General features: G+C 42.9%; 1 protein-coding gene and 1 long non-coding RNA gene across 5 annotated transcripts in view; one reads left to right on the top strand and one right to left on the bottom strand.

Moving 5' to 3' along the window:
* GADL1 (glutamate decarboxylase like 1) overlaps positions 1 to 26545 on the top strand; it is a 199150-nt gene that overhangs the window by 168709 nt on the left and 3896 nt on the right. The gene's annotated exons all lie outside the window — the stretch shown is intronic.
* Positions 3904 to 4723, bottom strand: LOC138849405 (uncharacterized). Its single transcript, XR_011388231.1, has 2 exons — positions 4499 to 4723; positions 3904 to 4200 (listed from the first exon to the last, which is right to left on the bottom strand). It is a non-coding gene; the product is annotated as an uncharacterized lncRNA (long non-coding RNA).

Raw genomic sequence — 26545 nt, 5'->3', positions numbered from 1 at the left:
GTGCATCTTTAAATCTTTGCCCCACGTTTCCTGCATTACAGCCACATACAGAGTCATCATTTCAAAGGAAATGAAAAGTTAATGTTTTTGTTTCTATAAAAATACTGAAAAGTCCATTTGATTCATAAAATACATTGGAGACGGTCTTTTAGAAGGAAATTGGATTTTAGGATCTTGCAAAATGTCCAAAGAGCTGTATGAATAGATATGAATTTATCCTTGGCCAGAATTAAGTGTGTGTGGTTTCAGATGCTATTTAATTTCTCATTTCTCTCTCCCTCCCTCTCTCCTCTCTGCTCTGTTATTCTGGCAGTCAAGTGCATCATCATTTTGACATATATATGTGTGTGTGTGTGTGTGTGTGTGTGTGTGTATGCGGTTGAATCATTATTGTTAGTAGCCAAGATTTTTTTTTCATGATATTCCATGGGAAGAACTTTCAGACAATTCTACAAGCTGGAAGTCCCCTAGTAGGGAACAAAACCCTGGATACTTGCAGTCATGTGACCCTCACCATAAACCAGAGCCTCATGCTGATTGGACTCACGAGGTTCTTCACGTGCCAGTCCATGCTTCATCTGCAAGCTTGGCTGTGATGTGAGAATCAGCTGAGGGCAGAGAGACCAGTGCAGGAGTGTGAGGGGCACCCTCTTGTGGACGTCGACTGCCCTGCGTGGCGGCCCCAACTTCCCAAGGCACCGAAAGGGCCTGTGAGGAGAAAGAATGGAAATTCTCAACCTAAATCACATTCTTCCACAAAACGACGTCTCGGCCACCTCCTGCCCTTTAATTCTCAAGCTCGCCCTGTTTTGTGCCCATTCCTTGGCATCGCAGGACCGCAGGAACATAGATAAGGACACGGAAGTGACACAAACGCCTTAATGTATGGGCGATCCGGGTCATCGTTTCGATTATGGTAATGACAGTTTTTATTGATAATTGCTTGAATGGTTTTCTCCCTTACATCCCCAACTTACGCATCCTCCATATGCCCCACATTTGGCTTCAATCGGAATCACTTGGTAAGAATTGTTACCTCCAGGTGTAGCCTCTTAGAGACTGGCGGCTCAGCAGTTCTTCAATGAGTGGCATCTGCAAGTCTGTATTTTCTACAGTTAGCACCTCCAGGTGGTGCCAAAACAACTTGACCATGTTCTGGAGACAGATGGGGTGAGTGGAGGCCTGCCTGGCTCAGTGGTACAATCTCTGCACCCCCACCGCCAGCATTGTGCCTGAATTAAGATAACACCAGGATTCAATGAACAGCAAGGCATTTCCGAGTTCTCTGTCCCCTTTCCCTCATGTGTATTCAAGCACACATCACCAAAGAGCAAGTTCATATTTTTCTAAAAGTGACCTCTCCTCTGTGAATAAGGCAAACATTTCCCTAAGTGTATACGTAATTCTTCCTACACCCCCTCCAGGGTGTTCCCCCAAGAGAACATGCGTATTATTCATCCTGTGACTAGAGCAGACACTGTGGGGGGTAACCCAGCATATGGACATTACTTTGGCAATAGAAGAAATGGAAAGGGTAGAGGGAGAGGAACCTGCTGAGCTTCACAGGGAGGTCTTGGAAGATAAACTTAAGATTTGGAATCAGACTGAAAATGTATAGGGAGAATGAATCCCTGTCAATCTGGTGGTGTTTAGAGTTAGAGAAAAGGGTAGAGCAGTGATGTCATCAGCTGTCGCTGTGACCCACCTGCCAAAGATGGCGGATGTTGGCCGTGGGCTTCTGAACACATGATTTCGGACGGAAGGCAGCAGAACATAGAGCATCCCATTGAGATGTACGGCTTTTTGAAAGAAAATTTGACCTCCCAGGGTGAGTTCAACAAGTGTCAGAACTGCCTTCTGTTTAGCTGAGCGGTTTCACAGTAGAATATGTGGCACTGGGATTTGAGTTTCTCTCTTATCAGTGCAGCACAGAGCTCTGACACAGGACTTTAGAAATTTCATGACTTTGATAACCTCGATAATTATTTTCTATCTTTCAAAATATACTTCTGTGTCAAAAATAGAGCACTTCCATGTCAGGTCAATGTAATTAGGAATCTAATTAATGGCCATGCAAATCATGACATATATTAATATTTATTCTTCATTATCATGAGTTTGTCTTATCAAACCAATTGCTCAGCAAATGTTTACTCAAAGAGCTCTCTGCCTCACCTCATTACTGCTTGACCTCACTCATTAGCACGGCAGGCATTAAATAGGCTTTAGCGAGAATCCACTCTGAGTCTTACAGTTGGACAATGAAAGACGAAAAGAAAGAAATTCATTGAGCACTTACTCACTGGCACTTCACACTTCATCTTAATTAATTCCTACAACAATCTTACAAGGTAGCTGTACTATCGCTATTTTATATATGGGAAAACCAAGGACTTACCCATGATCTTCAGTTGCCACTGAGTACCATTTAATTTTCAGTCAATAGGAACACGGTTGTAGAATATTCTGCATTATATTTGTGTTTTAGCTTTTTTTTTCCTTTTCTTCAGTTTGTGTGTCTTATTTTGATTCATTTATTTATTTTTATTTGAGAGACAGATACACAAAGAGAGATTCCACTTACTGATTCACTGCCCTATTGGCCGTCATGACCGGGGCTGGAGACAGGGCAAAAATGGGAGTTAGGAACTCAGTCTGAATCTCCCATGTTGGTGGCAAAGACCCAGTCACTGGATCCATCACTGCTGCCTCCCAAGGTCTGAATGTACAGGTAGCTAGAACTGGGAGCAGAGCCAAGACTCCAACCCAGGCACTCCAATATGGGATGCTAATACCTCAACCGGTGTCTTAATCGCTAGGCCAAACGCCAATCCCTATTTGGATATCTTTAAATTTTCTTATGTGATAGTAGGGGTCAGCCTGCCAGCCAAATGCAGCCTGTTGCCTATTTGGGTAAATGAAGTTTAATGGACGTATGCCCTTGTGATTTTTCCTATATGTGGATGCTTCTGCTTGCAACCTGAGTATTTGTAACAGAGACTGTATAGCTGCAAAACCTAAAATATTCACTATCTGACCCTTTACAAAGGAGCCTTGCTAGTTCTGTGTTATACAGACAGACACCACCTCTACAAAGGACTGGGCCACTGCTGTGTTGGCAGATACACACAAATCCCCACGTTGTCAACTTGAACTTGCCTGTCAGGATCTGAGTGCATTGCCAGGGCTTGGAGGCTTTGGCCCCTTGCACATAAGGCAGAAAACATTCATCAGAGCTAAACTTCCAAACAAGCAGGAGTTTCCTCTAAGGAGAAAGTAGTGGTGGGTCGAACCAAATATGTATTTATCTGAATCCTGTGAGTTAGGTTTCACTCTGTTAAGTTACAGCAACAAGTGGTCCTCCTATCCCCAGCACCAGCGAAGACTCAAGGGTTTATTATACTACCAAAGGTGCATTTCCTGGTCACATTTCGTGTCCTGAGAGTCAGTGGCAACTCTGCTGGTTCCTGGGCTTCCTCCCAGTGTCCAGGCTGAAGGAGAAGAGCTAGTTTGGGACCTGCCATTCCTCTGTCAAAGAAAAAGGAGGGGGCATTTGATGCAGTGGTTAAGTCACTGCTTGGGATGTTGGCGTCAGTGTCTGATTCGAATCCCTGTTACTCTGCTTCTGATCCAGCTTCCTGCTAATGCACCTGGGAGGTACCAAATGATGGCTCCAGGACTTGGGTCCCTGCAACCCACGTAGGAGACTCAGATGGAGTTCCTGGCTCCTAGCTTTGGCCTGGCCCAGCCCTAGCTGTTATGGACATTTGGGGAGTACAACAGTGGTGGAAAATTCTCTCTCTCTCTTTGTGTGTGTGTGTGTGTTTTTGTGTGTTTGTGTGTGTGTATCCGATTCGCTGGCTGTCTACTTTTCAAATTAAATAAAAATCAATCAATAAATACTATTTTTTAAAGATTTATTTATTCAAAAGTCAGAGTTACACAGAGAGAGGAGAGGCAGAGAGAGAGAGGTCTTCCATCCGTTGGTTCACTCCCCAGATGGCTGCAATGGCCGGAGCTGCGCCAATCCAAAGTCAGGAGCCAGGGGCGTCCTCCCGGTCTCCTACGTGGGTGCAGGGGCCCAAGGGCTTGGGCCATCTTCTACTGTTTTCCCAGGCCATAGCAGAGAGCTGAATAGGAAGTGGAGCAGCTGGGTCTCGAACTGGCACCCATATGGGATGCATCAGGCCCAGGCAGCTGCTAGAAAAAAACATAATAGCTCTTAAAAGTGTCTCCCAGACTCAGATGCCCTCTGACAAGGGCATCAGGGTATATCCTCCTCCCCCAGGGGGCGCTGCAGACTTCCAGACAAAGGCAGGGATGGGCACCAGGATAGCAGAAAGGAGGACAGGGTAACTGAAAACAGAAACAAAGTTGACCACAGGCCAGACACTCAGTCTCCGATCTGCCACCTCCAACGCACCATGCTCCGAACTGCACTGTGGAGTTAGGGCAAGTGGGGGTATCTCGGACTCTCTGCTTCCCCACAGCCCCTCACCATGACTGTCCTCCTCGGGACAGGTCCTTGTCCTGAGCTTGGTTCCAGCCGTGCCTCATCTTGCACACACGTGTTTCGGTTTCTCTTGCTGGACAAAGAATCCGTGATGGAGCAAACACAGGTGCAGCCTGGGGCTTCTGCTTTGCTCCCATCGAGAGGCACGCTGTGTTCTGAGGCCCCCAGTCATTCCACCTCTGGTTTCTGTTTGCTGGGGTTACGGAATAGAAAATAAAATCACTGAACAAGCTGCCTTGTGATACAAGTTTCAATTTCCTCTTTAAAGCAAGCCGGCCCCTTTGTGAGCCGGAAGATGAAAGTTGCCTGGTAAACGCAGCTATTTCTGGCTGTTCCACCTGCAGGTCAGTGAGGCAGAACAAGACACTCAGGATGCTCGCCTGAGCCGGGACGCAACTGTGGTAAAAGATGAGAGGATTATTTTAGGGAGCCCTACCGTAATCCACTCACATGAGTGGAAACAAATTGAGCTAGCATCTCTCCACTCCAAGAAAGTGAGCACATGGACTTGTCAGCCGGGGTAGCGTCCAGTGTTGTGCTAACATCCTGTTTCGGTACTGCATTCACACAACTCCATTATGTCAAAAGCTAAGCAGACACAGACTTTAAAAGGCAATTGCATCATTCCTACAATTCTTGGCACAATAAAAACACTAATCCAAAATTATTTTTCCCTGTTAGATTGAGCAGGAAAGGAAAAAAAAAATCTTAGAACTGCTCTAAAGTACACAGGCTGAAAGACCTTCCAAATTAATATGAAGGCTTAGAGGTTATCTCAGCATTAAATTCTTTTGTTTTTTTTTTTTTTTATGTGCTATATTTGATTAATATATCCTAAATATGAAAAACCTTTTTTATTAAGCTCAGGGACACCTTGGGAATATCGCCATGAGTTAGCATTTTCCTGGGAGTGCTAGTCTATGCAATGGCCAGAAAATTCATGGTTTTCATTTAAAAGGAAAAACCCAAATGTGTTCAATTTAGATTGTGATTCTGCATCTATAAAACCTAAAAGCACCAAAGGAAAAGCTTTCACAAATTTACTATAGAAGATGTGCACAGTTGAATATCTTAAAGAGGATGTTGTCTGACATAAAGAATAAGAAACTAGGAGCTAGAAAACTGAAATTTATAATGGAAGATAGCTTTTGGTCAGCATAATTTCATTACCAAGTTAACAAAAATGCCAAATGACTAAGAGTTAATTTAAATGAAATATAGTACCTATAGAAGAAAAGTAGGAAACTTTAAGGTTATACCAACTTCCTAATTGTTCCAGTAACAACTCCTGCTTTACAAATGAAGCAGTTTGGACACTCATTTTACTAAGCACACAGGTTCTGTAGCTAGATCAGGAATTCAGCCGGGAAAGACTCAAATACCCAAGGGTGACTCAGCGTCTGAGGCTGGAACATTCTGGAAGCATCTTCACCCACAGGTTTGGTGGTTGATGTTGGCTTCTAGCTGGGGCCTCATCTGGGGCTCTTACACAAGCCTTCTCTGTATGGCCTTGGATACCTCCTAGCCTGTTGGGCTCAGGAGAATGGGACTTGGAAAAGCCTGAGTACATAGGAATAAGACAGACACTGGGCCACCTCTTCTGACCGCTCCTTGATGGGCACACAGCACCACTTCCACTGCATCTTATGGTAACCAAGGTGCCACAAGGCATCTCCCATTCAAGAAGTCTCTTGGAGATGAATGCCATCATATTTTTTAAAATCTAATTCATTTTGAAAATGGGAAACACTGCAACTCTAGGTGAGGTTAAGTTTCTCCCTATATGGTCTTAATGAAAGTATTATTTTGTTAATCTGAGTTTTTTTTTTAACTTGTCAAGGTATTTCTAGATAACCTGTAGTGGTTAATTTTGAGGATGATTCCAAAAGGAATTTTCCTTCTCAAGTAATTTAACATAATATAGAACTACACTAAATAAGACAGCTAAGATTATTCTAAGAATAGACAGTCATATATAATAGAAAGCCTAGGTCCCAGGATTAACATGAATATACAGGTTCCCAGTATGTCTTGGGGAAAGTAGGTTTACTCCATCAGTTGTGCTGAGACTACTGGGTAAATGTGGGGTATAGGGAGTTATCTCATTTTTTAAAGCACATATGCAAACCTAAAACATTTTACTATTTAAGTAAACTATTGATTAATACATACAATATTAACTGCAAACACCCTTTATAAAGACTTATAAAGATTTCAAGAAGATAAACCTAACACAATATTTTCTCAATATTTTAAGAGAAATAGAGAAACAATAATTATTTTTAGATATCCCCATGGTAAAAAACTTGTTTAGAAATTCTGACGATAATACATGAAACATGTATCTTTACAAGTTCAAGTTTAAATACCAGGATGCTGGGGGATTCACTGGAGGGCGCTGAAACACATGTAAGAAACGTACAAATAGAGATACAGAGAAAAGCTACAGAAAGATCTGTGTGTGCAACTAACTTTGGGGCATACTACAGACACCTGTGCTTGATCAGCCCCCAAAAGGCCAAAAGACAATTTTGACTTCAATTTACTGTTAAAGCAAATATTAAGTGAAAAAAAAAAACCTACAAAGGAGCTAAGGATGCATGGGTATGGGTGCAGGCAGGTGGGTGGAGGCAGGCTCGGGAGGGAGTTGGTTGCAGGGGAAGGTACATGAAGACGGGTGCAGGCTGATGGGGTCAGATGTCTCACTGAGACACAGTTTGGACATCTTAGCAGCCTGTGCAGAGTAAGGTGTCTAGCAGGTCAGGACAGTGTTAACAATGTAGACTTGCTTCCTTTTTTTCTTTAATCCTTGCCTTGTCAGATCCCAGAATCTACCTTAAAATAAATAATTCTGCAATTCAGGAAGCTAAACCTCCCAATTCTAATATGCAGGTTCTGCACCTCAAAATTATTTCAGGCCCCACACAGGGACCTCCTCCTGCATCTGTGTCTGCAACACTAAGACGGAGTTTTGCATCTATGCCCAAGAACCTCGTGGCTTATTAAAGACTTAGGGTATGTAGTAAATTAAAAGAATTTCAGCTCTGCCTGCCCCATGCCAAATATGGGAACGAAAGAGATGTGTCAGGAAAGTGACCTTGAGAAATCCTGTGGGAAAATGAATCAGATTTTCACCCTCTTTCTTTTTTCTTTTAATAAAGGATTTATTTATTTACTTGAGAGCAGAGTTACAGATAGAAAGAGGGAGAGACAGAGAGAAAGGTCTTCTATCTGCTGGTTCACTCCCCAAATGGCCAGGAGCCAGGAGCTTCTTCCAGGTCTCCCACGTGGGTGCAGGGACTCAAGCACTTGGGTCATCCTCCACTGCTTTCCCAGGCCATAGCAGAGAGCTGGATCGGAAGTGGAGCAGCCGGGACTTGAACCAGCGCCCATATGGGATGCTGGCTCCGCAGGCGGAGGCTCAACCTACCACACCACAGGCGTCAGCCCCTTCATTCTCTTTCAAAGACTTTCCAGGCGTGTGTCCTCTCACTCGTGTGTGTCGAGAATCTGACTCCTTTATTGTAGCAGGCAGCAGTGCTGGGAAGACAGCTCTGTATCCTTGATACATGCTAGATACACTGTTCAGAAATACTGGCCCACTGCCCCGAGGACTTAGACAGAAACGTGGGACCGTACACATGTACTCCTCTTCAACGGAGTGTTGCTCTAAAAATTGTTAGAATCTTTGAGAAACAACGGGAAAATCCTGTTACACTCTTAGGAATCTGTTTATTTTACTAACTCATCCATGTAGTCGGCTGCTTGGGGCCCAAGCAAGGTGAATGATGCTTGCGAGAGGACCCAGCAGCCTCAAAAGAAAGTGCAGGTGATGTTTGTGGAGAGGAAGGAACTCCTGAAAAGCTGTTCTCCACAGGAGCACTGTTGGTGTGGGGGCAGCGTAACTCTTCATTGATCAGGTTTATTTCAGGCACTGTGAGGTGTCCGACGCCCCGGTTGTCAGGACCCCACATCGCTGTGACTATCCAAAGCCCTTGGGTGTGTGTTCAAATGTGCTGAGGGAGTGGGCACTGCCCCAGACTGAGAGCTGTTGAGTGACCGCTCATTTTAGGGAGCAGTATGAGGACTTCTCGACGTGGACTCAGGTTTGGGGGTTTGCTCACAACAGCGTCTCAGGAGCTGTTAGCTCAGATGGCAGCTGGGGTATAAGCGAGTCTTAAGCGTTTGCTTTATAGAAAGTGTAAAACGTTGGTTGTGTCCATTGCTCAGCTGACGCTTCCAGTTCAGTGTGGTTTGTTTTTATGACTGTTCATTTCAGCTGGCTTGAATATATGACTGACATTAGGTTTATTGGAATTGCTGCCATCGTCATTTCCACACTGTAAACACCAAATGTGAAAGTAACTGTGTTTTTCAGCCTTTCTGGGGTTCTAAATGTGTTTTTGTAGTTTTGCTAATTTGTACTGGAAAGAGCATGAATGGCACAGTCATTTTTTTAATTGAGACTTTTTTATATTGTGTGTGTCTGATTTACAAATATGTTTTGGAGGAAAATATGAGTAAAAATTTGTGCTTGAGAAGATATGTCCAAAGTGTAGCTTATTTCCCCATGTTCTGCCAAGCTGAAATGATCTCCTAGATGCATATGATTTCCTGGGCTGTAGATCACCACTTCACCATAACTTAAGCTTGAGAGATATATACTGATGCACTGTGCCTCCAGATTAGGAGGGTGGAGGTAGACTTTAGAGTAAATGAGTAACAGTTCTACAAAGGAGCAAGATAAGAATGAGAAAGGTAAAGAATGTCAAAAATATATGGAAAGAGGAAAATTGACTCCAAAAACCATCAAAACAAAGGGGCTCCTTGTTTCTTGGGCCATGGGTAAGTGTTTTGAACACTTTGTTGCACTTTCTGAAACACAATAGCCGGTTAACCACTTCTTTGAAGGCACTATCTGAGCATATTGCACGACTGGCGTAAACAATCTAAGGGGAGAACATTCCCCCATCTCCTGTCCTCTTCTCTCTCAAAGCTGCTTTTCTTGCCCCCAACAGCTCTTGCCTCTCACCTCAACTTTATCTCTCCCAAAGTCCCAATGAAAGGACCATCATTCTCCAGTGTTCCCCAAGTACTGTAAGTGAGAAGAAGCACTTGAGGTAGCCGCTGAATCTACAGATCACCAAGTCTGTCCCGGGGGAATTCACATTGAGCTCCTGGGATTGGGGCATGGATCCTGCTGATCTGCATCATCCCGTATGATTGGGAAACACTAAACACAAGAGGGCTTCAGAAAGGTTGTGGAGAAGTGGAAAGAAACGATACACTTACCTTGTTTCAAAAAATACTTGAAATCAATGCAAGTTTTTCATATCACACATTTTCCATGAACCTGTTGAAGACACCTCCTCATATGCATGGGTGTCAAAATGTTTGCACCGAATACACTTGTGTTTTAATTCCATTTTCCCACAAACTTTTTGATGTACCTTCACACTACTCTTCCTCCTTCCTTTGACGACAATCCAAAGGGCAGGACAGCCCAAGGAGACTTAGCAGCTAGAGACAAGTCATGCATTGTCAGTGCGTGCTCTTCTCAAGTGTCTAGAGAGGAAGTCACTTTTCTATCTATACAGTATGTCTGCATTTTAACAATGGATCCAAGAGATAGAATTTTCTAAAACACAATAGAAAATTATCAGTGCCCACCATAGATCTGCATGGAAAACTTCCCCTAACAACAAAACCAAACCCCCTGCCAAGATAATCAATGACTGCCTTAAGGAAAAAACTATTAATATTGAGAAACACGCTGGAACTTAAATAGAAGATAGAGGGAGGAACAGCATGCAAACGGGGCAAGATTTCATTTCTGAACCTTCTAATTCAACAAATATTTAAATACAGTTCGGATGCTTTGGGGGGAAAGAACAAATTAGAAGTCATGTTTTTTCATAGCACTTTCAAATGCTCATGTCTCGAGAGACAATAATGAAATAGTGTAATAAAAGATCAGGTATAAATGTAAATGGATTTAAAAATTAATTTTAAGAGATAAATAATCCTAGTTTCTGAGTGTCTAGCATATGCCAAGCCCTGTGCTTGTGTATTTATGTCCATTAGTTTACACTAAATCCACATAACAGTGCCACAAGCGATTGTCAGTTCTTAATAGAAGAGGAACAAGATTCATAGACAGGCTTGATATTTTTCCAAAGTCACATAAAAGTTCAGGAATTTTGGCCCAAATTAGTATGTTGCTCTGTGTATAGTCAGTCTTACCGTTTGAACTGGGGCACTTATGAGACTGATAATTACAGCAAAATAGGTATTAATGGGGTTGTTTCTGCAGAAACAATATTTAATTTTTCCAGTGTGAACATAGCTAGTTTATTTAACCATCAGGCAAAATAAGCATTTGGGACAAAGGAATTGCAGGGTTTTAAACATGGCTCCAAAATATAAAAGAAAAACCGCAAAGTCAAGCATAGTAATAGATCTTATTAACTTAGTCAACCACATCTCAACTGAAATCTTCTATAGTTCTATGTGGATTGTATTTGGTAAGTATGTTGTTCATCTGGTGTAAGATAGAACTCCCAAAAGCCTTAAGCCCTACAGATTCCATTATTCCCCTCTGCCCACTGTGGAGAAAAATTTCCAGAGCTATATGCCCAAGTTTGTCTTTAGTACCCAAGAATGCTCTGTGACCCTTCTCATTTTCAGACCTACAGAGAAGTACCTGACATGCAGTTACTGGTAAAAAGAGAAGGAAATATCCCGATTCTCAGTTCCATTTCCTTCCTGGAGTTTGTGCTGTAGGCTCTCCTTGAATTAGAACATTTTCCCTGAAATCATCTTATGAAGAGTTACTGCACCATTACTCGTATTGTCATCCTTTTCTAAAGATAAGGAAACCAGGCACTGAGATCTTGAATGATTTCCTGAAAGCCTTTTGTTCTCTTAAACTAACTCATTTACTCCCTTTTAAATGTGCATACAGATAGGCTTCATCTTTTAATGTATAAAGGTCCGTGAGTTTTACTGAGTGCATAGTATGAGCCACTGGTAAGGTATAACTTTAGGCTCTGATGAATATAAAGAAAATAAGGTCAAGACCGACCCAGCTTAGAATAGAAAGTATAGTCCAACCATCTATATGCCTCCACCCTTATATGCATACTACACAGAAAAATTCCATCCCTTCTGAGGGGGATGGAATTCCCTAAGACTGCCTCTTTGTAGTTAACCTCTTCCCTTAGTCCACGCCCCTGGCACCAGTCATCCATTTTCCATGAAGTCGTTTTGCTTTTTGCAGAATGCCATATACATGAAATCATATATAAAACATAGCCATTAGAGTCTGGCTTATTTCACTTAGTCTGATAAATTGAAGCGTAATGTTTGCTGCATCAGTAGTTAGTCTCCCTTCTTGCTGAGTAGTATTTCATCATATGGCTATACCTGGTGTTTATGTATCCGTTCAGTAGATGAAATGCATTTCTATTGTTTTGAATGGTTGTTGTAGACGTTCACTTTTTGGGAGTTGTTAAGATTAGATAGCCAAGATATTTAATAAAATAAGAAAGAGAAACATATTCAACAATTACATTTGATTTTGGGGACTGTTAAGAAAAATGCTCCAAATTCTTCATTGATGAACAGCTGTCCCGGATGGTTCACTCACACAGTGTGACCTCTTCCCCATGCAGCAGTGGGGGAGTGAGATTGCTCTCCTCGCCGATGGCATAGTTACCAACAAGACACTGTTCTTTTGCTCTTTCCTGTTGCGACAGGAGAATGTGGAACTTTAGGAAACGACAGAGAAATAGGCTTATTTTTCCTAGGACTACCTCAAGAGGAAGAAAAAAGTAGAACAACTTAGGTGGCACCTGGAGAGAGACCAGGAAGGCTCGCTTTCTCCCCTTTGAATCATCCGGTGCTCTGGGAAGGGAGGATGAGCTTTAGCCCTGCTGGCTCGTGGGTTCTTCCTTGGGGAGTGGAAGGCTGGGAGCTGCCTTTGTGATTGGGCGTAACCAGAATTTCTACAGTTTAGGGCTGTGAACAGGAGCCAGCTGTGTGAGCAGGGCTAATGTCTGAGATACACAGTGTCACATTTGGGGCAAGACACCAGTTATCCAGATACATATGGAAATGCAAAGGAAAACTTTCTATATTGCAAACTGGCGATATTTTCTTCTATATCAGGTGAGAAATTCCGTTGGTACATTTTAAGGGTATAAAGATAACCGTTACCAAAAAGAAATTTTTATATAAAACTAGATACATCCTTTGCATGTATTATGTTTAGATCATAAAGAAATTCCTCTTTCTGGAGGGTGACATGGAGAGTACAATGAGGGATACACATTGAGCTGAAGTCAGGACCCGGTCAGCTCTCCGTGTTGTTTGTCATGTCTATAATACAATTCAGCTCACAATTATAGTCAGAAGAAACCTAGATAACTCATTTAATGATTGAAACCATCATTGTAGTGCAGCAGATTAAGCTGTTGCTTGCAACTCCGGCATCCTACATGGGAACAGCTGCTCCAATCCCTATCTAGCTCCCTACTAATTAGCTCCTGGCAAAACAGCACAAGATGGCCCAAGTACTTGGGTCCCTGCCACGCATGTGGGTGACCTGGGTAGGGTTCTTGGCTCCTGGCTTGGACCTAGTCCCAGCCCAGCTGTGTGGCCATGTAGGGAGCGAACCAGCAGATAGAATCTATGTGTTTGTTTGTGTGTGTGTGTGTGTGTGTGTGTGTGTCTTTATCTCTCTCTGTCACTCTGTCTTTCAAATAAATAAAATAATTTTTTATCAATGTCCATTGAGGTTTTAGGAAGTTCATTTTTCTCTGAGTCATATGGTTGAGCTCTTTGACCATCAGAGACAGAGGAAATCTACTTTTCCACTGGAGAATATGCTTTTTAAAACAAGGAAAGTAAAAGGAAAACAGATGTCAATCTGTAGTGGAGACTGTGATCCAATGGGAGTGTCCGAATGACCTTAAAGTCACCGATTCGTGAAAGGACAGCTATAATGTTCTGGTGATGAGGACAAATACAAGATAAATTAGTGAACAAGTAAAGAAATTGCACACTGCCCACGGGCCCAATTTTTCATGGCTGCAGAACCGGGCACTTAAGACTACCTGGGTAATCTCCCTGGGTTAGCTTCTAGTTGATGGTCAGCTGGCACTCAGTTGTGATGCCTGTGACTGTTCCCTCCTGGGTGCACTGACGAAGGGGAAAATCTGCTTCCCAAAGTACAACTGCACCAGCCTGTACCCTTCTCAGAAGGAGGAAGGCATGTGGGAAGTCCGGCTAAGTGCTCTGAACTGTCCTGGCCGAGCCTGCTCTTGGACTGGCATTCTTCTCTTCTTGCCTCTGACATAGTCCTTCCCTGAATTCTGGCCCCTGCTGTGGTCCACACTGTACCTCTCTCTAACCCCAGAAAACCTGAGATGCCCCCAACCTGTTAAAAAGAAGACGGAAATAAATGAGGGAAAGATTTAGATTAAGTCTCAGTAACCGTTTGCATTGAGTACCGAGTACGCAGTGTAAAGATATCATGCCAACTTTTGCCAGGAATAAGATTTTAGTAGCCTGTTTAGGAGAGCCCTCTTCAAGTTAGCATGGAGGGTGGGGGCACATTTGGAGTCTATATTACTTGAGAAAAAAGCATAAACAAGTTACTTGTGCTTGTTCCAGAAAAGCCAGCTGAAAGAGAGCAGTTGCTACCCATCTGTGTCTCGGATTTCCTGTTCTGCTGGGGGAGGATCAAGAAGATGTTTATCATTTCCTGGCTCAATACAGAATTTCAGACAGAGACCCAATGAGCATAATTTTCTATGTACTTTTACACTTGGAGGGTTGATTTTTATTTATCAAAATATATTTTCCCATATGGACCAAGGAGATAGTAAAGGTTGCTTGAGACAAAATATGACTTGTTGCCTATATATTTATGCACAGCTTATGAGTTAAGAACAGGTTTTTCACTTTGTATTTCTTTGTTTTAATTTTATTTATTGGGCCGGCGCCGCGGCTCACTAGGCTAATCCTCCGCCTAGCGGCGCCGGCACACCGGGTTCTAGTCCCGGTCGGGGCGCTGGATTCTGTCCCGGTTGCCCCTCTTCCAGGCCAGCTCTCTGCTGTGGCCCGGGAGTGCAGTGGAGGATGGCCCAGGTGCTTGGGCCCTGCACCCCATGGGAGACCAGGAAAAGCATCTGGCTCCTGGCTCCTGCCATTGGATCAGCGCGGTGCGCCGGTCGCATCGCGCTGGCCGCGGCGGCCATTGGAGGGTGAACCAACGGCAAAGGAAGACCTTTCTCTCTGTCTCTCTCTCTCTCACTGTCCACTCTGCCTGTCAAAAAAAAATATATAAAAATAAATAAATAAATAAAATTTTATTTATGGATTTATGGGGTGGGTGTTGTGATGCGACTGGTTAAGTCACTACTTGGAACACCCAGAGCCCATATTTAGTGTTGGTTCAAGTCCTGGGTAGGACTCTGCTTCTGACAAAGTTTCCTGCTAATGAGCTTGGGAAGACAGCAGATGATGGCCCTGGTATTTGAGTTCTGGGCTTCAGGCTTTGGCGTGGTCCACTCCTTGCTGTTGTGGGCATTTAGGGAGTGAACCAGTAGACGGAAGATGTCTCTCTGCCCCTCTCTCTCCCTCTCTCTCTTTCTCTCTCCTTCTCTCTTACTCTTGCTTTGCCTTCTGAATAAAATGAATAAATATATTATTTTTAAAGACTTATTTATTTACAAGTCAGAGTAACACAGAGAGCTGGAGAGGGAAAGAGAGAGAGAGAGAGAGAGCAGAGAGACAGAGAGAATGAGTCTTCCTTCTGCTGGTTCACTCCCTAAATGCCCATACTAGCCAAAGCCAGGAGAGACCAAAGCCAGGAGCCAGGAACTCCATTCAGGTTTCTCAAGGACCCCAGGACTCGAACCATCATCTGCTACCTCCCAGATGCATTAGCAAGAACGTGGCTCTGAAGAGAAAGCAGAACTCCATCTCAGGCAGTCTAATATGGGGTGCACACATCCCAAACAGCAACTATACCCACTGTACCACAACACCTGACCCAAACATACATTTTTTTCCTCTAAGATTTATTCATTTGAAAGATAGACACACGCTGAGAGAGGGGGGTCTTCCATCTACTTACTCACTCCCCAAATGCTTGCAACAGCTAGCACTGGACCAGGCCAAAGCCAGTGCCAGACTCTCCATCTGGGTCTCCTAATGTGGGAGGCAAGAAGCCAAGTAATTGGCACATCATTCATTCCCTTCCAGACCCATCAGCAGGAAGCTCTGTCAGAGGGATAGAGTAGCCAGGCTTCAAGAGAGGCGCTCCAACATGGGATGCAGGCATCTCAAGTGGTCACTTACTCCACTCTGCTACCATGCCAGACCTCCATTTCTGAGTTACCAAAAAATAACCCAAAGCAGTATATTCCATGGCATGTGATAGTTACCTAATGTTAAGTTTCAGTGTCCTTCAAACATGCTGTATTATATCACATGCTCTTACGGTACAGTGGAGCTTTTTGCAACAGAGATTGCTTCCCCTGCAAGGTCTAAAACATTGACCAACTGGACCTTTATAGGAAGGTTTCTCATCTGTGATGTAAAGCAACTAACATTCAAGTATAGTAACTGAATCAATCTCTCCTTTCCATATTGTTTTCTCTGTATTTGTTTAACCATGAATTGCCATGAGTAGCCCTGGTATGGTTGGAGTCTCTTTTCTGGAGAATATGGAAGAGGTCAAAGATGTATGAAGTTGAGTGCAAATATAGATAAAGTAAAATCTTAAAATTTCAAATGAACTTTTTTTTTGACAGGCAGAGTGGACAGTGAGAGAGAGAGACAGAGGGAAATGTTTTCCTTTTTCCATTGGTTTACCCCTCAATGGCCACTGCAGCTGGCACACTGCTGCCGGCGCACCGCGCTGATCCGAAGCCAGGAGCCAGGTGCTTCTCCTGGTCTCCCATGGGGTGCAGGGCCCAAGCACTTGGGCCATCCTCCACTGCACTCCCTGGCCACAGCAGAGAGCTGGCTTGGAAGAGGGGCAACCGGGACAGAATCCAGTGCCCCGACCGGGACTAGAACCTGGAGTGCCGGCGCCGCAGGTGGAGGATTAGCCTATTGAACCAAGGTGCAGACCTTCAAATGAACTTTTATAAAGAAAAATGTGCAATTTTGTATGATTTGGAGCAAGATAACCTTTGAAAATATTTTTTTAAAGATTTTTGTAGGGGCCAGCACTGTGGTGTCTCAAGTAAAGCTGCTGACTGCAGAGCCGGCATCCCACATGGGCTCCAGTTCAAGTCCTGACTGCTCAACTTCCAATCCAGCTCTCTGCTATGGCCTCAGAAAGCTGTAGAAGATGGCTCAAGTGTTTGGGCTTCTTGACCTGCATGGGAAACCTGGAGGAAGCTCTTGGATCCTGGCTTCAAATCAGCCCAGCTCCTGCCTTTGCAACCATTTGGGGTGTGAACCAATTTATGGAAGACTTCTCTCTCTCTCTGTCTCTGCCCCCCTGTAACTCTCTGCCTTTCAAATAAATAAATAATCTTTAAAAAAAGATTTTTCTATTTGAAAGTCAGAGTTATAGACAAAGAGATCTTCCATCCATTGGTTCACTCCCCCAGATGGCCACAATTCCTGGGGCTGGGTTAGGCCAACACCAGGGGCCCAGAAGCTTCCTCCAGGTCTCCCACATGGGTGGCAGGGGCCCAAATACTCAGGCCTTTCCTAAGCCATTAGTGGGGAGCTGGATGGGAAGTGGAGCAGCTGTCAGGATAGAACCCCTGCCCACATGAGATGCTGGCATCACAGGTGGTGGCTTTACTCACTATGCTGAAAAGATTTTAATTAGATGAAAAACTTCAAGTTTATTCTTCAGCTTATTAGTCTACCTACCTACCATATGCTCTACCCAAAAGATTGGCAAGTTGTTATGAATTTAACCCCTCTCCAACACCCCCAAAGAGTCTTTGCCACCTTGGAGAAAATGGAATGTACATTAATAAAATTGAAATTGAGAAGACAATTCTGAAGTTTCGTGTTTGAAGAATATCGCTTTGTTCATAGTTGAAGGGAGGATTTAGGAAAACACAAGTCTCTTTGGGTGTGTTAGAGGTGCTGAATGAATTGCTATCTAGACTTGGAGCTGAAGCATATGTAGTCTTTATCCCTCATATTTACTGCAAAAGGATCACTCAGTTAGTTATGGCTCTGTCCCAACTGTTTTGTGGTCCCCTGTGTTATAGGTAAAAAATGTGACTATTTCACCCATTTAGCAAATGATAGGGAAAGTTGCATGAAGATCACAGTCCAGGATATTTTGAATCAATTGAGAGGATTCATGAACTGATTCTAAGGCTTCTGATAGAGTCCATGATTTCACCGAAATGCCATTATGAGTGAAGCAGTTCCAAGATTTAACAACTGGGAAGTGTTTAGGTCAACTATGGCATAGCAATCTGGTGGAATACAAAAACACCACTCCAGATGGTATGGAGACCTTGCTAGTAAGCAAAATAGCATCAAGATTCATAGTTGAAACAACATCTGCCTGGCCGGCGCCGTAGCTCACTAGGCTAATCCTCCGCCTTGCGGCGCCGGCACACCGGGTTCTAGCCCCGGTTGGGGCGCCGCATTCTGTCCCGGTTGCCCCTCTTCCAGGCCAGCTCTCTGCTGTGGCCAGGGAGTGCAGTGGAGGATGGCCCAAGTGCTTGGGCCCTGCACCCCATGGGAGACCAGGAGAAGCACCTGGCTCCTGGCTTCGGATCAGCGCGGTGTGCCGGCCGCAGTGCGCCGGCCGGGGCGGCCATTGGAGGGTGAACCAATGGCAAAGGAAGACCTTTCTCACTCTGTCTCTCTCTCTCACTGTCCACTCTGCCTGTCAAAAAATAAAAACAAAAGCAAAAACAAAAAAAACAACATCTGCCTAAGAAGCTAGGGAGGTTAAAGCAGAACGGCACTCCCCAAAGCGTGGTCCACAGCCCATGAAGATCCAAGTCCAACTGGGAAGTGTGGAAATCCAGAGTTTCCATTGGGAATCTTTTACAGCAACTTAGAAGTTTGATTTTACAGTTAAATTTAAAATGAACAACAAAATTGGGCCTGTATTTTCAAGTCTTTTTTTCATTTTTCTAGCAATTAATTTTGTTTTATTTCACAGAAGTATTAGCCTATAATGCCTGGAAGAAAATAAAATAGACTCTCCCTTACAGATAGTTTCAGAAACACTTTGTCTACTGAAAAAAAAAAAATGGGTTCTTGTTAACATTTACAATGAAGTGCATTTTTTAAACAAAAATGCCATTTTATGGGCATTACCATTGTATTTTAATCAAAGGTTATGACAGTGCCCGGTTAGTTGCTTGTTATCAAATTGCTATACTGGGCCAGAGAGAGAATCATTTTATTTTTTCTCCCTTGGGTTTAAGCAAGTTTTAAATATCAAATGCTGTCTTGTGCTGCTGCAGTGTGACAACAAATTTCTGTGTAAATGCCTAAGTCATTGCTGCAACATAATTCAAGGAGGGAAAAACAGAAATCCTACAGAAACATGTAGATTAAGTCACTGTGCAACAAAATAGAAATGTCAGGATCTTCCTCCACTTAAGATGCAGGGACCAGAGCACGGAGGCACGGGAAGAGAATTTGATTTACAATTTGAAGGAATACCAGCAGTAAAATAATTGAGAGCCAGAAAGCAATCTCACTCCTGCCAAATTGCTTTCCACCATGCACGCTTCATTTAGGAGCAATATCCAGCTACTTACATGTAGTCCCTGCCCATTTTCTTCCCTGGGGAATTCTCCATCCTGTCAGGTTGGGAATGCTTCTCAGCTGTGATCAGCAAAAGAGAATATTCAAGTTACAGCATTGGGTTATGCCTGGAGCTTTACAAATAGAAAGTGGTCGATTTTCCAAATGCAAAGGTGATAGGCTGCATGTTAATGAGAACATTATTGGTCCCCAAATTGCAAAAATGTGGGTTCCTTTAACTAAGCTTTGATTCTGTGGAAATCAGACATGTGGAAGAACATTGCAAATGGTAAACAGTTGGCAAACTATATGTCAACAAGACAGCATCTCTTACTATTGCTACTACTACTACTACTACTACTACTACTGCAGTAACGCTTTGTCAGAGAGATGTGATAAATCTGAGCCTTGATGTTGCTGATGGTTTTCCGTCCCAGGAAGTGTTCATGGACAAAGTACATGGTCCCCTCTTACAGACTAGTAACTCCCTCCAGGAATGGTAGTTCACAGATAACATAAGTAAAACATGTACTGTGCTGTCAAACCGTTGCTTAGCTCTCTGAGGCACATAGATATTTAGTCATTTCTTTATAATCTTGAAAAGCCAGTGACAAACTTTGACTGAGGAGCCTGCTGCATCTTATGCCTTACCCTACAGCAAGAATTTAAAGACCCAAAATGAATGTACATGCAAACATCCGAGATGTTTCTTGCTTACATTAGAAACCATTTCTGGTTTGCTTATAAGAAATGCAAATCTGCAGATACATTTAGTTAATTTTTAATTGATGTATAATATATGTGTACTTATTTGCAGGCTACAACTTTACAATTCAATACATGTAGACAGTGCGTAGTGATCAAATCAGAATAATTAGTATTTCTAGCTTCTCGAATTATATAATTTCTATGCATTGGGAACGTTCAAACTATTCTCCAGTTATTTTTTAAATATTTATTTATTTGAAAGGCAGAGTAAAAAAAAACAGAGAGCCAGAGAGAGAGAGAGAGAGAGAGAGAGAGAGAGAGATCTCCCGTCAGCTGGTCCACTCCGTAAATGGTCATAACTGCTGGGATAGGGCCAGGGTAAAGTCAGGAACCAGGAGCTCAGATCTCCCATATGGGTGGCAGGGGCCCAAGTACTTATGCTATTGTGTTTTTTTCTCATTGCTTCAGTTTATAATGAAGAGGTCACCTGTTCTTTAAATTCAAAATAAATGTCCTCTCAGACTATAGTTCTGCATTATCTAGTGAGCAAACAGGGAGATTATGGGACCAGTGATGGCATTTGATATAAGTATAAATGAACTGCAGATGAGCACACTCAGTGTGCATACATACACACACATACATGAACTCATTTGCATCCACATGTGCACCACAATTATGCACATGTACACATACTGTAATGAGGCTTAGTCGGCTCAAGCAAGTAATTCTAAAAAATGACGCAAACGTAACTCGGCAACTTGGACATTTTACATTTGTATTTCACATCGAAATGTTTTTACTTCTCCTTTATGTGTCTATGTGTACTTATGTCCTCATCTTTTGAGGATGAAGATTTTTTCCATCAAGTGAGCCTGTCCACACGCTTTCCAAAAGCAAGTGAGGCTTTTGTTATTTAAGATTTATTCACTGATTTGAAAGGCAAAGTTACAGAGAGAGAAGGAGAGACAGAGAGAGATCTTCCATCCACAGTTTCATTCCCCAAATGCTCCCAATGACCAAGGCTGTGCCGGGCAGAAGCCAGGAGCACCCATAGAGGATGCTGGCATCACAGGTAGTGGCCTAGCCCTCTGCACCACTAATTCTGCAATGCAGAATTAGTCTGGACTGGGTTTGTTTATTTGCAAGGTAGAGTTACAGTTGCCATCTGATGGTTTGCTCCCCAGATGGCTACAAAGGCTAGGACTGTGTCAGACTGAAGCCAAGAGCCAGGAGCCAGGAACTCCATCCAGATTCCCACATGGGTGGCAGAGAGGCAAGTGCTTGGATCGTCTTCTACTGCTTTCCCAGGCACATAAGCTAGGGAGCTGGATGAGAAGTGGAGCAACTGGGACTCTACCTAGTGCTCATTTGGGATGCCTCAAAGGCAGTGAGATCCAATGCCAGCCCACCTAGACTCATAAGACTTTATTTGAAAAGCACAGTTATCTCACTACACCTAATTTGGCAATAGCAGTGTGTACTCATTCCACTTTAGTGTTTCCAAAGCATTCTGGTTTGTTTTTGTGGAAATCACTCTCTAGGTACTCACCACTGGATGGCTTACATATTATTTCACTAGATTTTGTACTTCTAAAAGCCAATGCTGCTTGTATAGAGACACTTTGGAAGACAACTCAAATGACACACACAAACTCGTGCCTTCAAGCAGATAGGTGTAAGCTGAGTGGGGAGTCACCCGCTAGTTTCCAGCTGTCAACATCCACCAAACATTTGTCGCTAAGTTTTGCAAAGAGAATGGAAGGTGTTCTTTCTCTTTTTTTGTTTTTAAGATTTATTTTATTTATTTGAAAGACAGAGTTATACAGAGAGAGGTAGAGCCAGAGAGAGAGAGAGAGGTCTTCCACTCCCCTGGATCACTCCCCAAATGACCGCAACGGCTGGAGCTGAGCTGATCCAAAGACAGGAGCCAGGAGCTTCCTCTGAGTCTCCCACGCGGGTGCAGCGGCCCAAGGACTTGGGCCATCCTCTACTGCCTTCCCAGGCCAAGGCAGAGAGCTGGATTGGAAGAGGAAAAGCCAGGATGTGAACCAGCATCCATATGGGATGCCAGCGCTTCAGGCTGGGGTTTTAACCCACTGCACCACAGCACAGGCCCTGGGTTTTGTTTCATTAACACTATTTCCATAATCTCTCTGAAGCTCGGAATAAAACCTGTGACACATTTCTGGAAATTTATAGAACCTAATGGTCTATACTTTTCCCTAAGTTTACCTCTGACCTCACCTTTATCTACATTTTTTTTCTTTTAGTCGCATATACTTTATTGCCTTGTCTCATTATACTGTAAGAACCCTCTCACCTCCGACTAGATTAGTCAAGAAGTTTGCTGAATAGGTATGTGGTGGTGTTATGGGCAAGTGGTAAGCCGTGTTTTCCTAGACTTTGATTCTAGAATTAGCACATATGGAAAAGAAGTGTTCCATTAACATTATCCTTGAACTTCCCTTAAGAAGGCCGTCTGGTTAACTCTAACACCGTATCTCCAGGGATCTAAAATACTCACTTTTTCCATTGTCTTTGGAGCAGCTCAGAATTATGTTGTCAGAGTTAATTTTGGCTACAGGGGGAGTAACTGGCAAGACACAGGTATGTTTCAGAACCAGAAGAGTGGGGTGGCTCCTCTATGACAGAGAGGTTTGTAGGAACTGAGATTTGTACCTGTCTCCTAAGGAGTTTAAAAGCACATTCTTCCTGGAGTTATTTAGGAGTGTTTAGGAGTGTTTTCTGGATGAGCTAAGTCTCTACTTTCTGAAAAGACAACAACAGAAAATCATGATGTTCCCTTTCCACATATTCATGTAGGACACACTCAAAATTTTTTCAATGAGCTACCATAAAATTCAAATGGAAGAGCTTTGCTTGTATTTCCAGGCCAGCCAGAGTATGTTCTCAGCTTTTTAACTTGGTGTATGTATTTCAAAAAAGAGCCTCACTATTTTAAGTGTTTACAACCTCGCTCTTGAGTGAGTATGTTACTGATTTGAAAATGGAATTATTTTCCCATGTCGTTCTTAAGTGGGACTGATTTCTTCAAACATTGTACTTTTCGGGGGGGAAATGTGTGCTTTTGTATTATCTAGGCCCATATTTCTCAAGCCAACTGAAAACTCTTAATATATGGACTTCATAATTTTATTACCACCTTTATGCCTTTTAATAAACGAGGTGGGGGAAAACACTTGGCACAGGGGTTAAGATGCTTGTTGGGATACCTGCATCCCATTAGGAGTGCCTGTACTGGAGTCCTGTTCCACTTCTGATCCCAGTTTCCCATCCCTGCACACCTAGCAGGAGATGGCTCAAGTACTTGGGTTACGCAACCAATGCAGGAGACCTGGATTGAGTTCATGGTTCATGGCTTCAGCCTGGCCCAGCCCCAGCTGTTATAGGGATTTGGGAGAGAATCAGCAGAAGATCTCTGTCTCTGTCTCTCTGCCTTTCAAATAACTAAAAATAAACATTTTTTAAAAGACAGTGTTTTTATTTCACAAATGAGGACATCAAAATTTTATTTTCTTGGCCTGCGCCGCGGCTCAATAGGCTAATCCTCCGCCTTGCAGCACCAGCACACCGGTTCTAGTCCCAGTCGGGGCGCCGGATTCTGTCCCGGTTGCCCCTCTTCCAGGCCAGCTCTCTGCTGTGGCCCAAGAGTGCAGTGGAGGATGGCCCAAGTACTTGGGCCCAGCACCCCATGGGAGACCAGGAGAAGTACCTGGCTCCTGCCATCATCAGATCAGCGCAGTGCGCCGGCCGTGGCGGCCATTGGAGGGTGAACCAACGGCAAAGGAAGACCTTTCTCTCCGTCTCTCTCTCTCTCACTGTCCACTCTGCCTGTCAAAAATTTTTTTTTAAAAAAAATTTATTTTCTTCCAGGGCATTTACTTTAACCATACTTTTTTTCAAAGCATAATAACTGATAGAAAATGACAGGTTCCTATTAATAAACTGTTAGTCTTCAAAATAGAATTGTATGTAATACCTATAATACTAATTTCTCCTTAGGAGACAACTGCATTTTTCCCCATCTATGACTAATTTTATTTATTCAAAATGCCAGAACACTAGTATTTTTTAGTTATGTCAAGTTTGGGAATGTAACACTTAATAACTTTGAGATTCATACCCCTGAGGGCACCCAATTTGTTTTTCCTCAGAAACCTTTTATTTAAGGTATACAAGCTTCATGGATTTCATAAATGCAACTTTAGGAACATAGTGATTCTTCCCACCTGACTATCCCTCCCACTCACTCTCCTACCCTTCCTCCTCTTCCCTCTCCTATTCCCATTCTTGTTTTTTACTAAGATCTATGTTCAATTAAATTTATACACATAAGATTAACTATATACTAAGTAATAAGTTCAACAAATAGAATGAAAAAATTGCTGTTCCTCATTGGTCAAGACAAGAGCTATTCAAAGTCATCACATCTCAAAGTACCAATTTTACTTTTATATATTGCTTATTAAGTGCTCTATTAGTTTCCACAGATCAGGGAGATCTGTGGTATTTGTCTCTTTGGGACTGGCTTATTTCACTAACTATGATGTTTTCCAGTTTCATCCATTTTGTTGCAAACAACAAGATTTCATCTTTTTTTTTTTTTTACTGCTGTATAGTATTGCATGGTGTACATATCCCATAATTTCTTTACCCAGTCTTCAGTTGATGGACATTTGTGTTGATTCCATATCTTATCTATTATGAACTGAACCGCAATAAACATGGGGGTACAGATAACTCTTTGATATGCTGATTTTATTTCCCTTGGGTAAATTCCCAGGAGTGGGATGGCTGGGTCGTATGGCAGGTCTATATTCAGATTTCTAAGGTATCTCCGTACTGTCTTCCATAGTGGTTGTACTGGTTTACATTCCCACCAGCAGTGGATTAGGGTACCTTTTTCCCTCCACATCCTCATCAGTATGTGTTGTTTGTTGAGTTCTGTATGAGAGCCCTTCTAATGGGGATGAGGTGAAACCTCATTGTGGATTTGATTTGCATTTCCCTGATGGCTAGTGATCCTGAGCATTTTTTCATGTCTGTTAGCTATTTGGATTTCCTCTTTTGAAAAATGTCTATGTAAGTCCTTGGCCCATTTCTTAACTTGGTTGGTTGGTTGGTTGTTGTTGAGTTTCTTGAGCTCTTTATAGATTCTGGTTATTAATCTTTTATCAGTTGCATAGTTTGCAAATAATCTCTCCCATTCTTTCAGATACTTCTTCACTTTGCTGAGTGTTTCTTTTGCAGTGCAGAAGATTCTCAATTTGATGTAACCCCCTTTGTCAATTTTGGCTTTGATTGCCTGTGCCTCTGGGATCTTTTCCAAGAACTCTTTGCCTATGTCAGTGTCTTGCAGGGTTTCCCCAATGTTTTCTAATAATTTGATGATATTGGGTCATAGATTTAGGTCTTTGAACCATTTTGAGTAGATTTTTGTGTAAAGTGTACTATTTCAAAGTGTAATATTCATAGTCCTGCATGTGGAAATCCAGTTGTCCCAACACCATTCGTTGAAGAGATTGTCCTTGCTCCAGGGATTGATTTTAGCTCCTTGTCAAAGATAAGTTGTAGATGTGCTTGGAATGATTTCTGGAGTTTCTATTATGTTCCATTGGTCTACACGTCTGTTTTTGTGCCAATACCCAGATGTTTTGTCTATAACTGTCCTGTAGTGTCTTGAAATATGGTATTGTGATGCCTCAGGCTTTGTCTTGTTGTATAAGATTGTTTTAGCTATTCGGGGTCTCTTGTGTTTCCATATAAATTTCAGCATTATTTTTTTCTATATCTGAGAATAATGCCATTAGTATTTTGATTGGTATTACATTGAATCTGGAAATTGCTTTTGGTAGTATGGTCATTTGATATTGATTTTTCTGATCCATGGATATGGAAGATTTTTCCATTTTTTGGTGTCTTACTCTATTTCTTTCTTTAATGTTTTGTAATTCTCATTGTAGAGATCTTTTTTTGTTTGTTTTTGTTTTTGTTTTTTTTTTTGACAGGCAGAGTGGACAGTGAGAGAGAGAGAGAGAGAGAAAGGTCTTCCTTTGCTGTTGGTTCACCCTCCAATGGCCGCCGCGGCCGGCGCGCTGTCGGCCGGCGCACCACACTGATCCGATGGCAGGAGCCAGGAGCCAGGTGCTTTTCCTGGTCTCCCATGGGGTGCAGGGCCCAAGCACCTGGGCCATCCTCCACTGCACTCCCTGGCCACAGCAGAGGGCTGGCCTGGAAGAGGGGCAACCGGGACAGAATCTGGCGCCCCGACCGGGACTAGAACCCGGTGTGCCGGCGCCGCTAGGTGGAGGATTAGCCTAGTGAGCCGCGGCGCCGGCCCATTGTAGAGATCTTTTATGTACTTGGTTAAATTTATTCCAAGGTATCTGGGGAGAGGGGGCTATTGTGATCTTAGAAGTGCTTTTCTCAGCCTTGGCATTGTCTGTGTATACAAAGGCTACTGATTTTTGTGTGTTGATTTTATATCCTGCCACTTTACCAAACTCTTTTATGAATTCCAATAGTCTCTTAGAGGAGTCT

This window comes from Oryctolagus cuniculus, chromosome 4 (assembly GCF_964237555.1).
Source record: "Oryctolagus cuniculus chromosome 4, mOryCun1.1, whole genome shotgun sequence".
Classification (NCBI taxonomy): Eukaryota; Metazoa; Chordata; class Mammalia; order Lagomorpha; family Leporidae; genus Oryctolagus; species Oryctolagus cuniculus.
This window is presented reverse-complemented; position numbering and strand designations above follow the sequence as displayed.